Here is a 19,648-nt window from a genome sequence, read left to right on the forward strand (position 1 = left end):
CTAAGCAGTTTCCCAGACAGCTTCTTTCCAGATTTCATCTGAGGATATTTCCTTTTCCACCATAGCCCTCTACGGGCTTCCAAATTTCACTTTGCCAATTCCACAAGAACTGTCTTAGCGAAAGGCTTCTTGAGAGGAAAGCTGTAATTCTGTGAGATGATTTCACAGAACTCAAAGAAGTTTCTGAGAAAGCTTCTTTCTCTTTGTTATCGGAGAATATTTCCTTTGGCCCTATAGTCTTCAAAGGGATTCGAAATATCTGTTCTCACATTACACAGAAATAAGGCTAGTAAAGAGATCCACGAAATACAGATGTAACTCTGTGAGATGAATTAACAGAACACTAAGCAGTTTTTCAGAAAGCTTCTTTCCAGATTTCATCTGAGGATATTTCCTTTTTCACAATAGCCCTCTATGGGCTTCCAAATATCACTTTGCCAATTGCACAAGAACTGTCTTAGCGAAAGGCTTCTTGAGCGGAAAGCTGTAAGTCTATGAGATGATTTCACAGAACACAAAAAAGTTTCTCAGAAAGCTTCTTTCTCTTTCTTATCGGAGGATATTTCCTTTGGCCCTATAGACTTCAAAGGGATCCGAAATATCTGTTCTCAGATTCCACAGAAATGAGGCTAGCAGAGAGATCCACGAAATACGATGTAACTCTGTGAGTGAAAGTCACGCATCACAGAGCAGTTTATCAGAAACTTTCTTTCCAGATTTCATCTGAGGATATTTCCTTTTTCACCTTAGCCCTCTATGGGCTTCCAAATATCACTTTGCCAATTCCACAAGTACTGTCTTAACGAAAGGGTTCTTGAGGGGAAAGCTGTAACTCTGTGAGATGATTTCACAGAACACAAAGAAGTTTCTCAGAAAGCTTCTTTCTCTTGGTTATCGGAGGATATTTCCTTTGGCCCCATAGTCTTCAAAGGGATCCGAAATATCTGGTCTCAGATTCCCCAGAAATAAGGCTAGCAAAGAGATCCATGAAATACAGATGTAACTCTGTGAGATGAATTAACAGAACACTAAGCAGTTTTACAGAAAGCTTCTTTCCAGATTTCATCTGAAGATATTTCCTTTTTCACCATAGACCTCTAAGGGCTTCCAAATATCACTTTGCCAATTCCACAAGAACTGTCTTAGCGAAAGGCTTCTTGAGCGAAAGCTGTAACTCTGTGAGCTGATTTCACAGAACACGAAGAAGTTTCTCAGAAAGCTTCTTTCTCTTTGTTATCGGAGGATATTTCCTTTGTCCCTATAGTCTTCGAAGGGATCCGAAATATCTGTTCTCAGATTCCACAGAAATAAGGCTAGCAAAGAGATCCACGAAATACAGATGTAACTCGGTGAGATGAATTAACAGAACACTAAGCAGTTTCCCAGACAGCTTCTTTCCAGATTTCATCTGAGGATATTTCCTTTTCCACCATAGCCCTCTACGGGCTTCCAAATATCACTTTGCCAATTCCACAAGAACTGTCTTAGCGAAAGGCTTCTTGAGAGGAAAGCTGTAATTCTGTGAGATGATTTCACAGAACTCAAAGAAGTTTCTCAGAAAGCTTCTTTCTCTTTGTTATCGGAGAATATTTACTTTGGCCCTATAGTCTTCAAAGGGATTCGAAATATCTGTTCTCACATTACACAGAAATAAGGCTAGCAAAGAGATTCACGAAATACAGATGTAACTCTGTGAGATGAATTAACAGAACACCAAGCAGTTTTTCAGAAAGCTTCTTTCCAGATTTCATCTGAGGATATTTCCTTTTTCACCATAGCCCTCTATGGGCTTCCAAATATCACTTTGCCAATTGCACAAGAACTGTCTTAGCGAAAGGCTTCTTGAGCGGAAAGCTGTAAGTCTATGAGATGATTTCACAGAACACAAAAAAAGTTTCTCAGAAAGCTTCTTTCTCTTTGTTATCGGAGGATATTTCCTTTGGCCCTATAGACTTCAACGGGATCCGAAATATCTGTTCTCAGATTCCACAGAAATGAGGTTAGCAGAGAGATCCACGAAACACGATGTAACTCTGTGAGTGGAAGTCACGCATCACAGAGCAGTTTATCAGAAACCTTCTTTCCAGATTTCATCTGAGGATATTTCCTTTTTCACCATAGCCCTCTATGGGCTTCCAAATATCACTTTGCCAATTCCACAAGTACTGTCTTAACAAAAGGCTTCTTGAGGGGAAAGCTGTAACTCTGTGAGATGATTTCACAGAACACAAAGAAGTTTCTCAGAAAGCTTCTTTCTCTTGGTTATCGGAGGATATTTCCTTTGGCCCCATAGTCTTCAAAGGGATCCGAAATATCTGGTCTCAGATTCCCCAGAAATAAGGCTAGCAAAGAGATCCATGAAATACAGATGTAACTCTGTGAGATGAATTAACAGAACACTAAGCAGTTTTACAGAAAGCTTCTTTCCAGATTTCATCTGAAGATATTTCCTTTTTCACCATAGACCTCTAAGGGCTTCCAAATATCACTGTGCCAATTCCACAAGAACTGTCTTAGCGAAAGGCTTCTTGAGCGAAAGCTGTAACTCTGTGAGCTGATTTCACGGAACACGAAGAAGTTTCTCAGAAAGCTTCTTTCTCTTTGTTATCGGAGGATATTTCCTTTGTCCCTATAGTCTTCAAAGGGATCCGAAATATCTGTTCTCAGATTCCACAGAAATAAGGCTAGCAAAGAGATCCACGAAATACAGATGTAACTCTGTGAGATCAATTAACAGAACACTAAGCAGTTTCTAAGAAAGCTTCTTTCCAGATTTCATCTAAGGATATTTCCTTTTTCACCTTAGCCCTCTAAGGGCTTCCAAATATCACTTTGCCAATTAAACAAGAACTGTCTTAGCGAAAGGCTTCTTTAGGGGAAAGCTGTAACACTGTGAGATGATTTCACAGAACACAAAGAAGTTTCTCAGGAAGATACTTTCTCTTTGTTACCGGAGGATATTTCCTTTGGCCCTATAGTCTTCAAAGGGATCCGAAATATCTGTTCTCAGATTCCATAGAACTAAGGCAAGCAAAGTGATCCACGAAATACAGATGTAACTCTGTGAGTGGAAGTCACACATCACAGAGCAGTTTCTCAGAAAGCTTCTTTCCAGATTTCATCTGAGGATATTTCCTTTTTCACCATAGCCCTCTATGGGCTTCCAAATATCACTTTGCCAATTCCACAATAACAGTCTTAGCCAAAGGCTTCTTGAGGGGAAAGCTGTAACTCTGTGAGCTGATTTCACAGAACACCAAAAAGTTTCTCAGAAAGCTTCTTTCTCTTTGTTATCAGAGGATATTTCCTTTGGCCCTATGGACTTCAAAGGGATCTGAAATATCTGCTCTCAGATTCCACAGAAATAAGGCTAGCAAAGAGATCCACGAAATACACATGTAACTCGGTGAGATGAAGTAACAGAACACTAATCAGTTTCCCAGAAAGCTTCTTTCCAGATTTCATCTGAGGATATTTCCTTTTCCACCATAGCCCTCTACGGGATTAAAAATATCACTTTGCCAATTCCACAAGAACTGTATTAGCGAAAGGCTTCTTCAGAGGAAAGCTGTAATTCTGTGAGATGATTTCACAGAACACAAAGAAGTTTCTCAGAAAGCTTCTTTCTCTTTGTTATCGGAGAATATTTCCTTTGGCCCTATATTCTTCAAAGGGATTCGAAATATCTGTTCTCAGATTCCACAGAAATAAGGCTAGCAAAGAGATCCACGAAATACAGATGTAACTCTGTGAAATGAATTAACAGAACACTAAGCAGTTTTTCAGAAAGCTTCTTTCCAAATTTCATCTGAGGATATTTCTTTTTTCACCATAGCCCTCTAGGGGTTCCAAATATCACTTTGCCAATTGCACAAGAACTGTCTTAGCGAAAGGCTTCTTGAGGGCAAAGCTGTAACTCTCTGAGATGATTTCACAGAACACAAAAAAGTTTCTCAGAAATCTTCTTTCTCTTTGTTATCGGAGGATATTTCCTTTGGCCCTATACACTTCAAAGGGATCCGAAATATCTGTTCTCAGATTCCAAAGAAATGAGGCTAGCAGAGAGAACCACGTAATACGATGTAACTCTGTGAGTGAAAGTCACTCATCACAGAGCAGTTTATCAGAAACCTTCTTTCCAGATTTCACCTGAGGATATTTCCTTTTTCACCATAGCCCTCTATGGGCTTCGAAATATCACTTTTCCAATTCCACAACAACTGTCTTAGAGAAAGGCTTCTTGAGGGGAAAGCTGTAACTCTGTGCGATGATTTCACAGAACACAAAGAAGTTTCTCAGAAAGCTTCTTTCTCTTTGTTACCGAAGGATATTTCCTTTGGCCCTATAGTCTTCAAAGGGATCCGACATATCTGTTCTCAGATTCCACAGAAATATGGCTAGCAAGGAGTTCCACGAAATACAGATGTAACTTTGTGAGATGAATTAACAGACACTAAGCAGTTTCTCAGAAAGCTTTTTTCCAGATTTCATCTGAGGATATTTCCTTTTTCACCATAGCCCTCTACGGGATTACAAATATCACTTTGCGAATTCCACAAGAACTGACTTAGCGAATGGCTTTTTTAGCGGAAAGCTGTAACTCTGTGAGTTGGTTTCACAGAACACAAAGAAGTTTCTCAGAAAGATTCTTTCTCTTTGTTATCGGATGATATTTCCTTTGGCGCTATAGTCTTCAAAAGGATCTGAAATATCTATTCTCAGACTCCACAGAAATAAGGCTAGCAAAGAGATCCACGAAATAACAGATGTAACCCTGTGAGATGAATTAACAGAACACTCAGCAGTTTCTCAGAAAGCTTCTTTCCAGATTTCATCTGAGGATATTTCCTTTTTCACCATAGCCCTCTATGGGTTTCCAAATATCACTTTGCCAATTCCACAAGAACTGTCTTAGCGAAAGGCTTCTTGAGGGAAAAACTGTAACTCTGTGAGATGATTTCACAGAACACAAAGAATTTTCTCAAAAAGCTTCTTTCCCTTTTTTATTGGAGGATATTTCCTTTGGCCCTATAGTCTTCAAAGGGATACGAAATATCTCTTCTCTGATTCCACAGAAATCAGGCTAGCAAAGAGATCCATGAAATACAGATGTAATTCTGTCAGTGGAAGTCACACATCACAGAGCAGTTTCTCAGAAATCTTCTTTCCAGATTTCATCTGAGGATATTTCCTTTTTCACCGTAGCCCTCTAAGGGCTTCCAAATATCACTTTGCCAATTCCACAAGAACTGTCTTAGCGAAAGGCTTCTTGAGGGGAAAGCTGTAACTCTGTGAGATGATTTCACAGAACACAAAGAAGTTTCTCAGAAAGCTTCTTTCTCTTTGTTATCGGAGGATATTACCTTAGGCCCTATAGTCTTCAAAAGGATCCGAAATATCTATTCTCAGATTCCACAGAAATAAGGCTAGCAAAGAGATCCACGAAATACAGATGTAACTCTGTGAGTGGAAGTCAAACTTCACAGAGCAGTTTCTCAGATAACTTCTTTCCAGATTTCATCTGAGGATATTTCCTTTTTCACCATAGCCCACTATGGGCTTCCAAATATCACTTTGCCAATTCCACAAGAACTGTCTTAGCGAAAGGCTTCTGGAGAGGAAAGCTGTAATTCTTTGAGATGATTTCACAGAACACAAAGAAGTTTCTCAGAAAGCTTCTTTCTCTTTGTTATCGGAGGATATTTCCTTTGGCCCTGTAGTCTTCAAAGAGATCCGAATATCTGTTCTCAGATTCCACAGAAATAAGGCTAGCAAAGAGATCCACGAAGTACAGATGTTACTCCGTGAAATGAATTAACAGAACATTAAGAAGTTTCTCAGAAATCTTCTTTCCAGATTTCATCTCAGGATATTTCCTTTTTCACCATAGCTGTCTAGGGGCTTCCAATTATCACTTTGCCAATTTCACAAGGACTGTCTTAGCGAAAGGCTTCTTGAGGGGAAAGCTGTAAGTCTGTGAGATGATTTCACAGAACACAAAGAAGTTTCTCAGAAATCTTCTTTTTCTTTGTTACCGGAGGATATTTCCTTTGACCCTACAGACTTCAAAGGGATCCGAAATATCTGTTCTCAGATTCCACAGAAATAAGACTAGCAAAGAGATCCACGAAATACTGATGTAATTCTGTCAGTGGAAGTCACACACGACAGATCAGTTTATCAGAAAGCTTCTTTCCAGATTTCATCTGAGGGTATTTCCTTTTTCACCATAGCCCTCTAGGTGCTTCCAAATATCGCTTTGCAATTCCAAAAGAACTGTCTTAACGAAAGGCTTCTTGAGGGGAAAGCTGTAACTCTGTGAGCTGATATCACAGAACAGGAATAAGTTTCTCAGAAAGCTTCTTTCTCTTTGTTATCGGAGGATATTTCCTTTGGCCCTATAGTCTTCTAAGGCATCTGAAATATCTGTTCTCAGATTCCACAGAAATAAGGCTAGCAAAGAGATCCACGAAATACAGATGTAAGTCTGTGAGTGGAAGTCAAACATCACAGAGCGGTTTCTCAGAAAGCTCCTTTCCAGATATCATCTGAGGATATTTCCTTTTTCACCATAGCCCTCTATGGGCTTCCAAATATGACTTTGCCAATTCCACAAGAAGTGTCTCAGCCAAAAGCTTCTTGAGGGGAAAGCTGTAACTCTGTGAGATGATTTCACATAACACAAAGAAGTTTCTCAGTAAGCTTCTTTTTCTTTGTTATCGGAGGAAATTTCCTTTCGTCCTTTAGTCTTCACAGTTATCCGATATATCTGTTCTCAGATTCCACAGAAATAAGGATAGCAAAGAGATCCACGAAATACAGATGTAATTCGGTGAGATGAATTAACAGAACACTAAGCAGTTTCCCAAAAAGCTTCTTTCCAGATTTCATCTGAGGATATTTCCTTTTTCACCATAGCCCTCTGGGGGCTTCGAAATATAACTTTGCCAATTACAAAAGAACTGTCTTAGGAAAGGCTTCTTGAGGGGAAAGCTGTAACTCTGTGAGATGATTTCACAGAACACAAAGAAGTTTCTCAGAAAGCTTCTTTCTCTTTGTTATCGGAGGATATTTCCTTTGGCCTTATAGTCCTCAAAGGGATCTGAAATATCTGTTCTCAGATTCCACAGAAATAAGGCTAGCAAAGAGATCCACGAAAATGGATGTAACTCTGTGAGTGGAAGTCACACATAACAGAACAGTTTCTCAGAAAGCTTCTTTCCAGATTTCATCTGAGGATAAATCCTTTTTCACCATAGCCCTCTTGAGCTACCAAATATCACTTTGCCAATTCCACAAGAACTGTCTTAGCGAAAGGCTTCTTGAGGTTAAAGCTGTACCTCTGTGAGATGATTTCACAGAACACAAAGAAGTTTCCCAGAAAGCTTCTTTCTCTTTGTTATCGGAGGATATTTCCTTTGGCCCTATAATCTTCAAAGGGATCCGAAATATCTGTTCTCAGATTCCACAGAAGTAAGGCTAGCAAAGTGATCCATGAAATACAGATGTAACTCTGTGAGTGGAAGTCACACATCACAGAGCAGTTTCTCAGAAAGCTTCTTTCCATATTTCATCTGAGGATATTTCCTTTTTCACCATAGCCCTCTACGGGCTTCCAAATATCACTTTGCCAATTCCAAAATAACTGTCTTAGCCAATGGCTTCTTGAGGGGAAAGCTGTAACTCTGTGAGATGGTTTCACAGAACCCAAAAAGTTTCTCAGAAAGCTTCTTTCTCTTTGTTATCAGAGGATATTTCCTTTGGCCCTATAGACTTCAAAGGGATCTGAAATATCTGTTCTCAGATTCCACAGAAATAAGACTAGCAAAGAGATCCACGAAATACAGATGTAACTCTGTGAGATGAATTAACAGAACACTCAGCAGTTTCTCAGAAAGCTTCATTCCGATTTCGTCTGAGGATATTTCCTTTTTCACCTTAGCCCTCTAGGGGTTCCAAATATCACTTTGACAATTCAACAAGAACTGTCTTAGCGAAAGGCTTCTTGAGGTAAAAGCTGTAACTCTGTGAGATGATTTCACAGAACACAAAGAAGTTTCTAAGAAAGCTTCTTTGTATTTGTTATCGGAGGATATTTCCTTTGGCCTTAGAGTCCTCCAATGGATCCGAAATATCTGTTCTCAGATTCCACAGAAATATGGCTAGCAAGGAGATCCACGAAATACAGATGTAACTTTGTGAGATGAATTAACAGACACTAAGCAGTTTCTCAGAAAGCTTCTTTCCAGATTTCATTTGAGTTGATTTCCTTTTTAACCATACCCTCTATGGTCTTCCAAATATCACTTTGCCAATTGCACAAGAACTGTCTTAGCAACAGGCTTCTTGAGGGGAACGCTGTAACTCTGTGAGATGATTTCACAGAACACAAAGAAGTTTCTCAGAAAGCTTCTTTCTCTTGGTTATCGGAGGATATTTCCTTTGGCCCCATAGTCTTCAAAGGGATCCGAAATATCTGGTCTCAGATTCCCCAGAAATAAGGCTAGCAAAGAGATCCATGAAATACAGATGTAACTCTGTGAGATGAATTAACAGAACACTAAGCAGTTTTACAGAAAGCTTCTTTCCAGATTTCATCTGAAGATATTTCCTTTTTCACCATAGACCTCTAAGGGCTTCCAAATATCACTTTGCCAATTCCACAAGAACTGTCTTAGCGAAAGGCTTCTTGAGCGAAAGCTGTAACTCTGTGAGCTGATTTCACAGAACACGAAGAAGTTTCTCAGAAAGCTTCTTTCTCTTGGTTATCGGAGGATATTTCCTTTGTCCCTATAGTCTTCGAAGGGATCCGAAATATCTGTTCTCAGATTCCACAGAAATAAGGCTAGCAAAGAGATCCACGAAATACAGATGTAACTCGGTGAGATGAATTAACAGAACACTAAGCAGTTTCCCAGACAGCTTCTTTCCAGATTTCATCTGAGGATATTTCCTTTTCCACCATAGCCCTCTACGGGCTTCCAAATTTCACTTTGCCAATTCCACAAGAACTGTCTTAGCGAAAGGCTTCTTGAGAGGAAAGCTGTAATTCTGTGAGATGATTTCACAGAACTCAAAGAAGTTTCTGAGAAAGCTTCTTTCTCTTTGTTATCGGAGAATATTTCCTTTGGCCCTATAGTCTTCAAAGGGATTCGAAATATCTGTTCTCACATTACACAGAAATAAGGCTAGTAAAGAGATCCACGAAATACAGATGTAACTCTGTGAGATGAATTAACAGAACACTAAGCAGTTTTTCAGAAAGCTTCTTTCCAGATTTCATCTGAGGATATTTCCTTTTTCACAATAGCCCTCTATGGGCTTCCAAATATCACTTTGCCAATTGCACAAGAACTGTCTTAGCGAAAGGCTTCTTGAGCGGAAAGCTGTAAGTCTATGAGATGATTTCACAGAACACAAAAAAGTTTCTCAGAAAGCTTCTTTCTCTTTCTTATCGGAGGATATTTCCTTTGGCCCTATAGACTTCAAAGGGATCCGAAATATCTGTTCTCAGATTCCACAGAAATGAGGCTAGCAGAGAGATCCACGAAATACGATGTAACTCTGTGAGTGGAAGTCACGCATCACAGAGCAGTTTATCAGAAACTTTCTTTCCAGATTTCATCTGAGGATATTTCCTTTTTCACCTTAGCCCTCTATGGGCTTCCAAATATCACTTTGCCAATTCCACAAGTACTGTCTTAACGAAAGGGTTCTTGAGGGGAAAGCTGTAACTCTGTGAGATGATTTCACAGAACACAAAGAAGTTTCTCAGAAAGCTTCTTTCTCTTGGTTATCGGAGGATATTTCCTTTGGCCCCATAGTCTTCAAAGGGATCCGAAATATCTGGTCTCAGATTCCCCAGAAATAAGGCTAGCAAAGAGATCCATGAAATACAGATGTAACTCTGTGAGATGAATTAACAGAACACTAAGCAGTTTTACAGAAAGCTTCTTTCCAGATTTCATCTGAAGATATTTCCTTTTTCACCATAGACCTCTAAGGGCTTCCAAATATCACTTTGCCAATTCCACAAGAACTGTCTTAGCGAAAGGCTTCTTGAGCGAAAGCTGTAACTCTGTGAGCTGATTTCACAGAACACGAAGAAGTTTCTCAGAAAGCTTCTTTCTCTTTGTTATCGGAGGATATTTCCTTTGTCCCTATAGTCTTCGAAGGGATCCGAAATATCTGTTCTCAGATTCCACAGAAATAAGGCTAGCAAAGAGATCCACGAAATACAGATGTAACTCGGTGAGATGAATTAACAGAACACTAAGCAGTTTCTCAGAAAGCTTCTTTCCAGATTTCATCTGAGGATATTTCCTTTTCCACCATAGCCCTCTACGGGCTTCCAAATATCACTTTGCCAATTCCACAAGAACTGTCTTAGCGAAAGGCTTCTTGAGAGGAAAGCTGTAATTCTGTGAGATGATTTCACAGAACTCAAAGAAGTTTCTCAGAAAGCTTCTTTCTCTTTGTTATCGGAGAATATTTACTTTGGCCCTATAGTCTTCAAAGGGATTCGAAATATCTGTTCTCACATTACACAGAAATAAGGCTAGCAAAGAGATTCACGAAATACAGTTGTAACTCTGTGAGATGAATTAACAGAACACCAAGCAGTTTTTCAGAAAGCTTCTTTCCAGATTTCATCTGAGGATATTTCCTTTTTCACCATAGCCCTCTATGGGCTTCCAAATATCACTTTGCCAATTGCACAAGAACTGTCTTAGCGAAAGGCTTCTTGAGCGGAAAGCTGTAAGTCTATGAGATGATTTCACAGAACACAAAAAAAGTTTCTCAGAAAGCTTCTTTCTCTTTGTTATCGGAGGATATTTCCTTTGGCCCTATAGACTTCAACGGGATCCGAAATATCTGTTCTCAGATTCCACAGAAATGAGGTTAGCAGAGAGATCCACGAAACACGATGTAACTCTGTGAGTGGAAGTCACGCATCACAGAGCAGTTTATCAGAAACCTTCTTTCCAGATTTCATCTGAGGATATTTCCTTTTTCACCATAGCCCTCTATGGGCTTCCAAATATCACTTTGCCAATTCCACAAGTACTGTCTTAACAAAAGGCTTCTTGAGGGGAAAGCTGTAACTCTGTGAGATGATTTCACAGAACACAAAGAAGTTTCTCAGAAAGCTTCTTTCTCTTGGTTATCGGAGGATATTTCCTTTGGCCCCATAGTCTTCAAAGGGATCCGAAATATCTGGTCTCAGATTCCCCAGAAATAAGGCTAGCAAAGAGATCCATGAAATACAGATGTAACTCTGTGAGATGAATTAACAGAACACTAAGCAGTTTTACAGAAAGCTTCTTTCCAGATTTCATCTGAAGATATTTCCTTTTTCACCATAGACCTCTAAGGGCTTCCAAATATCACTGTGCCAATTCCACAAGAACTGTCTTAGCGAAAGGCTTCTTGAGCGAAAGCTGTAACTCTGTGAGCTGATTTCACGGAACACGAAGAAGTTTCTCAGAAAGCTTCTTTCTCTTTGTTATCGGAGGATATTTCCTTTGTCCCTATAGTCTTCAAAGGGATCCGAAATATCTGTTCTCAGATTCCACAGAAATAAGGCTAGCAAAGAGATCCACGAAATACAGATGTAACTCTGTGAGATCAATTAACAGAACACTAAGCAGTTTCTAAGAAAGCTTCTTTCCAGATTTCATCTAAGGATATTTCCTTTTTCACCTTAGCCCTCTAAGGGCTTCCAAATATCACTTTGCCAATTAAACAAGAACTGTCTTAGCGAAAGGCTTCTTTAGGGGAAAGCTGTAACACTGTGAGATGATTTCACAGAACACAAAGAAGTTTCTCAGGAAGATACTTTCTCTTTGTTACCGGAGGATATTTCCTTTGGCCCTATAGTCTTCAAAGGGATCCGAAATATCTGTTCTCAGATTCCATAGAACTAAGGCAAGCAAAGTGATCCACGAAATACAGATGTAACTCTGTGAGTGGAAGTCACACATCACAGAGCAGTTTCTCAGAAAGCTTCTTTCCAGATTTCATCTGAGGATATTTCCTTTTTCACCATAGCCCTCTATGGGCTTCCAAATATCACTTTGCCAATTCCACAATAACAGTCTTAGCCAAAGGCTTCTTGAGGGGAAAGCTGTAACTCTGTGAGCTGATTTCACAGAACACCAAAAAGTTTCTCAGAAAGCTTCTTTCTCTTTGTTATCAGAGGATATTTCCTTTGGCCCTATGGACTTCAAAGGGATCTGAAATATCTGCTCTCAGATTCCACAGAAATAAGGCTAGCAAAGAGATCCACGAAATACACATGTAACTCGGTGAGATGAAGTAACAGAACACTAATCAGTTTCCCAGAAAGCTTCTTTCCAGATTTCATCTGAGGATATTTCCTTTTCCACCATAGCCCTCTACGGGATTAAAAATATCACTTTGCCAATTCCACAAGAACTGTATTAGCGAAAGGCTTCTTCAGAGGAAAGCTGTAATTCTGTGAGATGATTTCACAGAACACAAAGAAGTTTCTCAGAAAGCTTCTTTCTCTTTGTTATCGGAGAATATTTCCTTTGGCCCTATATTCTTCAAAGGGATTCGAAATATCTGTTCTCAGATTCCACAGAAATAAGGCTAGCAAAGAGATCCACGAAATACAGATGTAACTCTGTGAAATGAATTAACAGAACACTAAGCAGTTTTTCAGAAAGCTTCTTTCCAAATTTCATCTGAGGATATTTCTTTTTTCACCATAGCCCTCTAGGGGTTCCAAATATCACTTTGCCAATTGCACAAGAACTGTCTTAGCGAAAGGCTTCTTGAGGGCAAAGCTGTAACTCTCTGAGATGATTTCACAGAACACAAAAAAGTTTCTCAGAAATCTTCTTTCTCTTTGTTATCGGAGGATATTTCCTTTGGCCCTATAAACTTCAAAGGGATCCGAAATATCTGTTCTCAGATTCCAAAGAAATGAGGCTAGCAGAGAGAACCACGTAAAACGATGTAACTCTGTGAGTGAAAGTCACTCATCACAGAGCAGTTTATCAGAAACCTTCTTTCCAGATTTCACCTGAGGATATTTCCTTTTTCACCATAGCCCTCTATGGGCTTCGAAATATCACTTTTCCAATTCCACAACAACTGTCTTAGAGAAAGGCTTCTTGAGGGGAAAGCTGTAACTCTGTGCGATGATTTCACAGAACACAAAGAAGTTTCTCAGAAAGCTTCTTTCTCTTTGTTACCGAAGGATATTTCCTTTGGCCCTATAGTCTTCAAAGGGATCCGACATATCTGTTCTCAGATTCCACAGAAATATGGCTAGCAAGGAGTTCCACGAAATACAGATGTAACTTTGTGAGATGAATTAACAGACACTAAGCAGTTTCTCAGAAAGCTTTTTTCCAGATTTCATCTGAGGATATTTCCTTTTTCACCATAGCCCTCTACGGGATTACAAATATCACTTTGCGAATTCCACAAGAACTGACTTAGCGAATGGCTTTTTTAGCGGAAAGCTGTAACTCTGTGAGTTGGTTTCACAGAACACAAAGAAGTTTCTCAGAAAGATTCTTTCTCTTTGTTATCGGATGATATTTCCTTTGGCGCTATAGTCTTCAAAAGGATCTGAAATATCTATTCTCAGACTCCACAGAAATAAGGCTAGCAAAGAGATCCACGAAATAACAGATGTAACCCTGTGAGATGAATTAACAGAACACTCAGCAGTTTCTCAGAAAGCTTCTTTCCAGATTTCATCTGAGGATATTTCCTTTTTCACCATAGCCCTCTATGGGTTTCCAAATATCACTTTGCCAATTCCACAAGAACTGTCTTAGCGAAAGGCTTCTTGAGGGAAAAACTGTAACTCTGTGAGATGATTTCACAGAACACAAAGAATTTTCTCAAAAAGCTTCTTTCCCTTTTTTATTGGAGGATATTTCCTTTGGCCCTATAGTCTTCAAAGGGATACGAAATATCTCTTCTCTGATTCCACAGAAATCAGGCTAGCAAAGAGATCCATGAAATACAGATGTAATTCTGTCAGTGGAAGTCACACATCACAGAGCAGTTTCTCAGAAATCTTCTTTCCAGATTTCATCTGAGGATATTTCCTTTTTCACCGTAGCCCTCTAAGGGCTTCCAAATATCACTTTGCCAATTCCACAAGAACTGTCTTAGCGAAAGGCTTCTTGAGGGGAAAGCTGTAACTCTGTGAGATGATTTCACAGAACACAAAGAAGTTTCTCAGAAAGCTTCTTTCTCTTTGTTATCGGAGGATATTACCTTAGGCCCTATAGTCTTCAAAAGGATCCGAAATATCTATTCTCAGATTCCACAGAAATAAGGCTAGCAAAGAGATCCACGAAATACAGATGTAACTCTGTGAGTGGAAGTCAAACTTCACAGAGCAGTTTCTCAGATAACTTCTTTCCAGATTTCATCTGAGGATATTTCCTTTTTCACCATAGCCCACTATGGGCTTCCAAATATCACTTTGCCAATTCCACAAGAACTGTCTTAGCGAAAGGCTTCTGGAGAGGAAAGCTGTAATTCTTTGAGATGATTTCACAGAACACAAAGAAGTTTCTCAGAAAGCTTCTTTCTCTTTGTTATCGGAGGATATTTCCTTTGGCCCTGTAGTCTTCAAAGAGATCCGAATATCTGTTCTCAGATTCCACAGAAATAAGGCTAGCAAAGAGATCCACGAAGTACAGATGTTACTCCGTGAAATGAATTAACAGAACATTAAGAAGTTTCTCAGAAATCTTCTTTCCAGATTTCATCTCAGGATATTTCCTTTTTCACCATAGCTGTCTAGGGGCTTCCAATTATCACTTTGCCAATTTCACAAGGACTGTCTTAGCGAAAGGCTTCTTGAGGGGAAAGCTGTAAGTCTGTGAGATGATTTCACAGAACACAAAGAAGTTTCTCAGAAATCTTCTTTTTCTTTGTTACCGGAGGATATTTCCTTTGACCCTACAGACTTCAAAGGGATCCGAAATATCTGTTCTCAGATTCCACAGAAATAAGACTAGCAAAGAGATCCACGAAATACTGATGTAATTCTGTCAGTGGAAGTCACACACGACAGATCAGTTTATCAGAAAGCTTCTTTCCAGATTTCATCTGAGGGTATTTCCTTTTTCACCATAGCCCTCTAGGTGCTTCCAAATATCGCTTTGCAATTCCAAAAGAACTGTCTTAACGAAAGGCTTCTTGAGGGGAAAGCTGTAACTCTGTGAGCTGATATCACAGAACAGGAATAAGTTTCTCAGAAAGCTTCTTTCTCTTTGTTATCGGAGGATATTTCCTTTGGCCCTATAGTCTTCTAAGGCATCTGAAATATCTGTTCTCAGATTCCACAGAAATAAGGCTAGCAAAGAGATCCACGAAATACAGATGTAAGTCTGTGAGTGGAAGTCAAACATCACAGAGCGGTTTCTCAGAAAGCTCCTTTCCAGATATCATCTGAGGATATTTCCTTTTTCACCATAGCCCTCTATGGGCTTCCAAATATGACTTTGCCAATTCCACAAGAAGTGTCTCAGCCAAAAGCTTCTTGAGGGGAAAGCTGTAACTCTGTGAGATGATTTCACATAACACAAAGAAGTTTCTCAGAAAGATTCTTTCTCTTTGTTATCGGAGGATATTTCCTTTGGCCCTATAGACTTCAAAGGCATCCGAAATATCTGTTCTCAGATTCCACAGAAATAAGGCTAGCAAAGAGATCCAGAAAATACAGATGTAACTCTGGAGATGAATTAACAGAACACTAAGCAGTTTCTCAGAAAGCTTCTTTCCAGATTTCATCTGAGGATATTTCCTTTTTCACCATAGCCCTCTACGGGCTTCCAAATATCACTTTGCCAATTCCACAAGAACTGTCTTAGCGAAAGGCTTCTTAAGGGAAAGCTGGTACTCTGTGAGGTGATTTCACAGAACACGAAGAAGTTTATCAGAAGGCTTCTTTCTCTTTGTTATCAGAGGATATTTCCTCTGGCCCTATAGTCTTCAAAGGGATCCGAAATATCTGTTCTCAGATTCCACAGAAATAAGGCTGGGAAACAGATCCACGAAATACAGATGTAACTCTGGGAGTGGAAGTCACACATCACAAAGCAGTTCCTCAGAAAGCTTCTTTCCAGGTTTTCTCTGAGGAAGTTTTGTTTTTCACCATAGCCCTCTATGGGCTACCAAATATCACTTTGCAAATTCCACGAGCACAGGCTTAGAGAACGGCTTCTTGAGGGGAAAGCTGTAACTCTGTGAGATGAATTAACAGAATACTAATCAGTTTCTTAGAAAGCTTCTTTTCAGATATCGTCTGAGGATATTTCCTTTTCCACCGTAGCCCTCTAAGGGCATCGATATATCACTTTGTAAATTCCACAAGAGCAGGGTGAGTGAAAGGTTTCTAGATTGGAAAACTGTTACTCTGTGAGATGATTTCACAGAACACAAAGAAGTTTATCAGAAAGCTTCTTTCTCTTTGTTATCGGAGGATATTTTCTTTGGCCCTATAGTCTTCAAAGGGATCCGAAATATCTGTTCTCAGACTGAACAGAAATAAGGCTAGCAAGGAGATCCACGAAATACAGATGTAACTCGGTGAGATGAATTAACAGAACACTAAGGATTTTCTCAGAAAGCTTTTTTCCAGATTTCTTCTGAGGATATTTCCTTTTTCAACATAGCCCTCTATGGACTTCCAAATATCACTTTGCCAATTCCACAAGAACTGTCTAGCGAAAGGCTTCTTGAGGGGTAAGCTGTAACTCTGTGAGATAATTTCACAGAAGACAAAGAAGTTTCTCAGAAAGCTTCTTTCTCTTTGTTATCGGAGGATATTTCCTTTGGCCCTATAGTCTTCAAAGGGATCCGAAATATCTGTTCTCAGATTCCACAGAAATAAGGCTGGCAAAGAGATCCACGAAATACAGATGTAACTCTGTGAGAAGAATTAACAGAACACTAAGCAATTTGTCAGAAAGCTTCTTTCCAGATTTCATCTGAGGACATTTCCTTTTTCACCATAGCCCTCTATGGGCTTCCAAATATCACATTGCCAATTCCACAACAACTGTCTTAGCCATAGTCTTCTTGAGGGGAAAGCTGTAACTCTGTGAGTTGGTTTCTCATAACCCAAAGAAGTTTCTCAGGAAGCTTCTTTCTCTTTGTTATCGGAGGATATTTCCTTTGGCCCTATAGTCTTCAGAGGTATCCGAAATATCTGTTCTCAGATTCCACAGAAAAAAGGCTAGCAAAGAGATACTCGAAATACAGAAGTAACTCTGTGAGTGGAAGTCAAACATCACAGAGCAGTTTCTCAGAAAGCTTCTTTCCAGATTTCATCTGAAGACATTTCTTTTTTCACCATAGCCCTCTAGGGGCTTCCAAATATCATTTTGCCAATTCCACAAGATCTGTCTTAGCGAAAGGCTTCTTGAGGGGAAAGCTGTAACTCTGTGAGACGATTTCACAGAACACAAAGAAGTTTCTCAGAAAGCTTCTTTCTCTTTGTTATCGGAGGATATTTCCTTTGGCCCTATACTCTTCATAGGGATCTGAAATATCTGTTCTCAGATTCCACAGAAATAAGGCTACCGTAGAGATCCACGAAATACAGATGTAACTCTGTGAGATGAATTAACAGAACACTAAGCAGTTTCTCATAAAGCCTCTTTTCAGATTTCATCTGAGGATATTTCGTTTTTCAACATAGCCCTCTAGGGTCTTCCAAATATCACTTTGCGAATTCCACAAGAACTGTCTTAGCTAAAGGCTTCTTTAGGGGAAATCTGTAACTCTGTGAGATGATTTCACGGAACACAAAGAAGTTTCTCAGAAAGCTTCTTTCTCTTTGTTATCGGAGGGTAATTCCTTTGGCCCTATATTCTTCAAAGGGATCCGAAATATCTGTTCTCTGATTCCACAGAAATAAGGCTAGCAAAGAGATCCACGAAATACAGATGTAACTCTGTGAGTGGAAGTCACACATCACAGAGCATTTTCTCAGGAAGCTTCTTTCCGGATTTCATCTGAGGATATTTCCTTTTTCACCGTAGACCTCTATGGGCCTCGAAATATCACTTTGCCCATTCCACAAGAACTGTCTTAGCCAAAAGGCTTCTTGAGGGGAAAGCTGTAACTCTGTGAGATGATTTAACAGAACACAAAGAAGTTTCTCAGAAAGCTTCTTTCTCTTTGATATCGGAGGATATTTTCTTTTTCCCTATAGTCTTCAAAGGGATCCGAAATATCTGTTCTCAGATTGAACAGAAATAAGTCTAGCAAGGAGATCCACGAAATACAGATGTAACTCGGTGAGATGTGTTAACAGAACACTAAGCATTTTCTCAGAAAGCTTCTTTCCAGATTTCATCTGAGGATATTTCCTTTTTCAACATAGCCCTCTATGGGCTTCCAAATATCACTTTGCCAATTCCACAAGAACTGTCTAGCGAAAGGCTTCTTGAGGGGAAAGCTGTAACTCTGTGAGATAATTTCACAAAACACAAAGAAGTTTCTCACAAAGCTTCTTTCTCTTTGTTATCGGAGGATATTTCCTTTGGCCCTATAGTCTTCCAGGGATCCGAAATATCTGTTCTCAGATTCCACAGAAATAAGGCTAGCAAAGAGATCCACGAAATACAGATTTAACTCTGTGAGAAGAATTAACAGAACACTAATCAGTTTGTCAGAAGGCTTCTTTACAGATTTCATCTGAGGACATTTCCTTTTTCAACATAACCCTCTATGGGCTTCCAAATATCACTATTCCAATTCTACAAGAACGGTCTTAGCGAAAGGCTTCTTGAGGGGAAAGCTGTAACTTTGTGAGATAATTTCGCAGAACACAAAGAAGTTTCTCAGAAAGCTTCTTTTTCTTTGTTATCGGAGGATATTTCCTTTGGCCATATAGTCTTCAAGGGATCCGAAATATCTATTTTCAGATTCCACAGAAATAAGGCTAGCAAAGAGATCCAGGAAATACAGATGCAACACTGTGAGATGAATTAACAGAACACTAAGCAGTTTCTGAGAAAGCTTCTTTCCAGATTATATCTGAGGATATTTCCTTTTTCAACATAGCCCTCTATGGGCTTCCAAATATCACTTTACAAATTCCACAACAACTGTCTTAGCCATAAGCTTCTTGAGGGGAAAGCTGTAACTCTGTGAGTTGATTGCTCATAACCCAAAGAAGTTTTTCAGAAAGCTTCTTTCTCTTTGTTATCGGAGGATATTTCCATTGGTTCTATAGTCTTCAAAGGGATCCGAAATATCTGTTCTCAGATTCCAAAGAAATAAGGCTAGTAAAGAGATCCACGAAATACAGATGTAACTCTATGAGATCAATTAACAGAACACTAAGAAGTTTCTCAGAAAGCTTCTTTCCAGATTTCATCTGAGGATATTTCCTTTTTAACCATAGCCCTGTATGGGTTTACAAATATCAGTTTGCCAATTCCGCAAGAACTCTCTCAGTGAGAGGCTTCTTGATGGGAAAGCTGTAACTCTGTGAGATGATTTCACAGAACACAAAGAAGTTTCTAAGAAAGCTTCCTTCTCTTTGTTACCGGAGGATATTTCCTTTGGCCCTATAGTCTTCAAAGGGATCCGAAATATCTGTTCTCAGATTTCACAGAAAAAAGGCTAGCAAAGA

This window comes from Macaca fascicularis, chromosome 8, assembly GCF_037993035.2.
Source record: "Macaca fascicularis isolate 582-1 chromosome 8, T2T-MFA8v1.1".
Classification (NCBI taxonomy): Eukaryota; Metazoa; Chordata; class Mammalia; order Primates; family Cercopithecidae; genus Macaca; species Macaca fascicularis.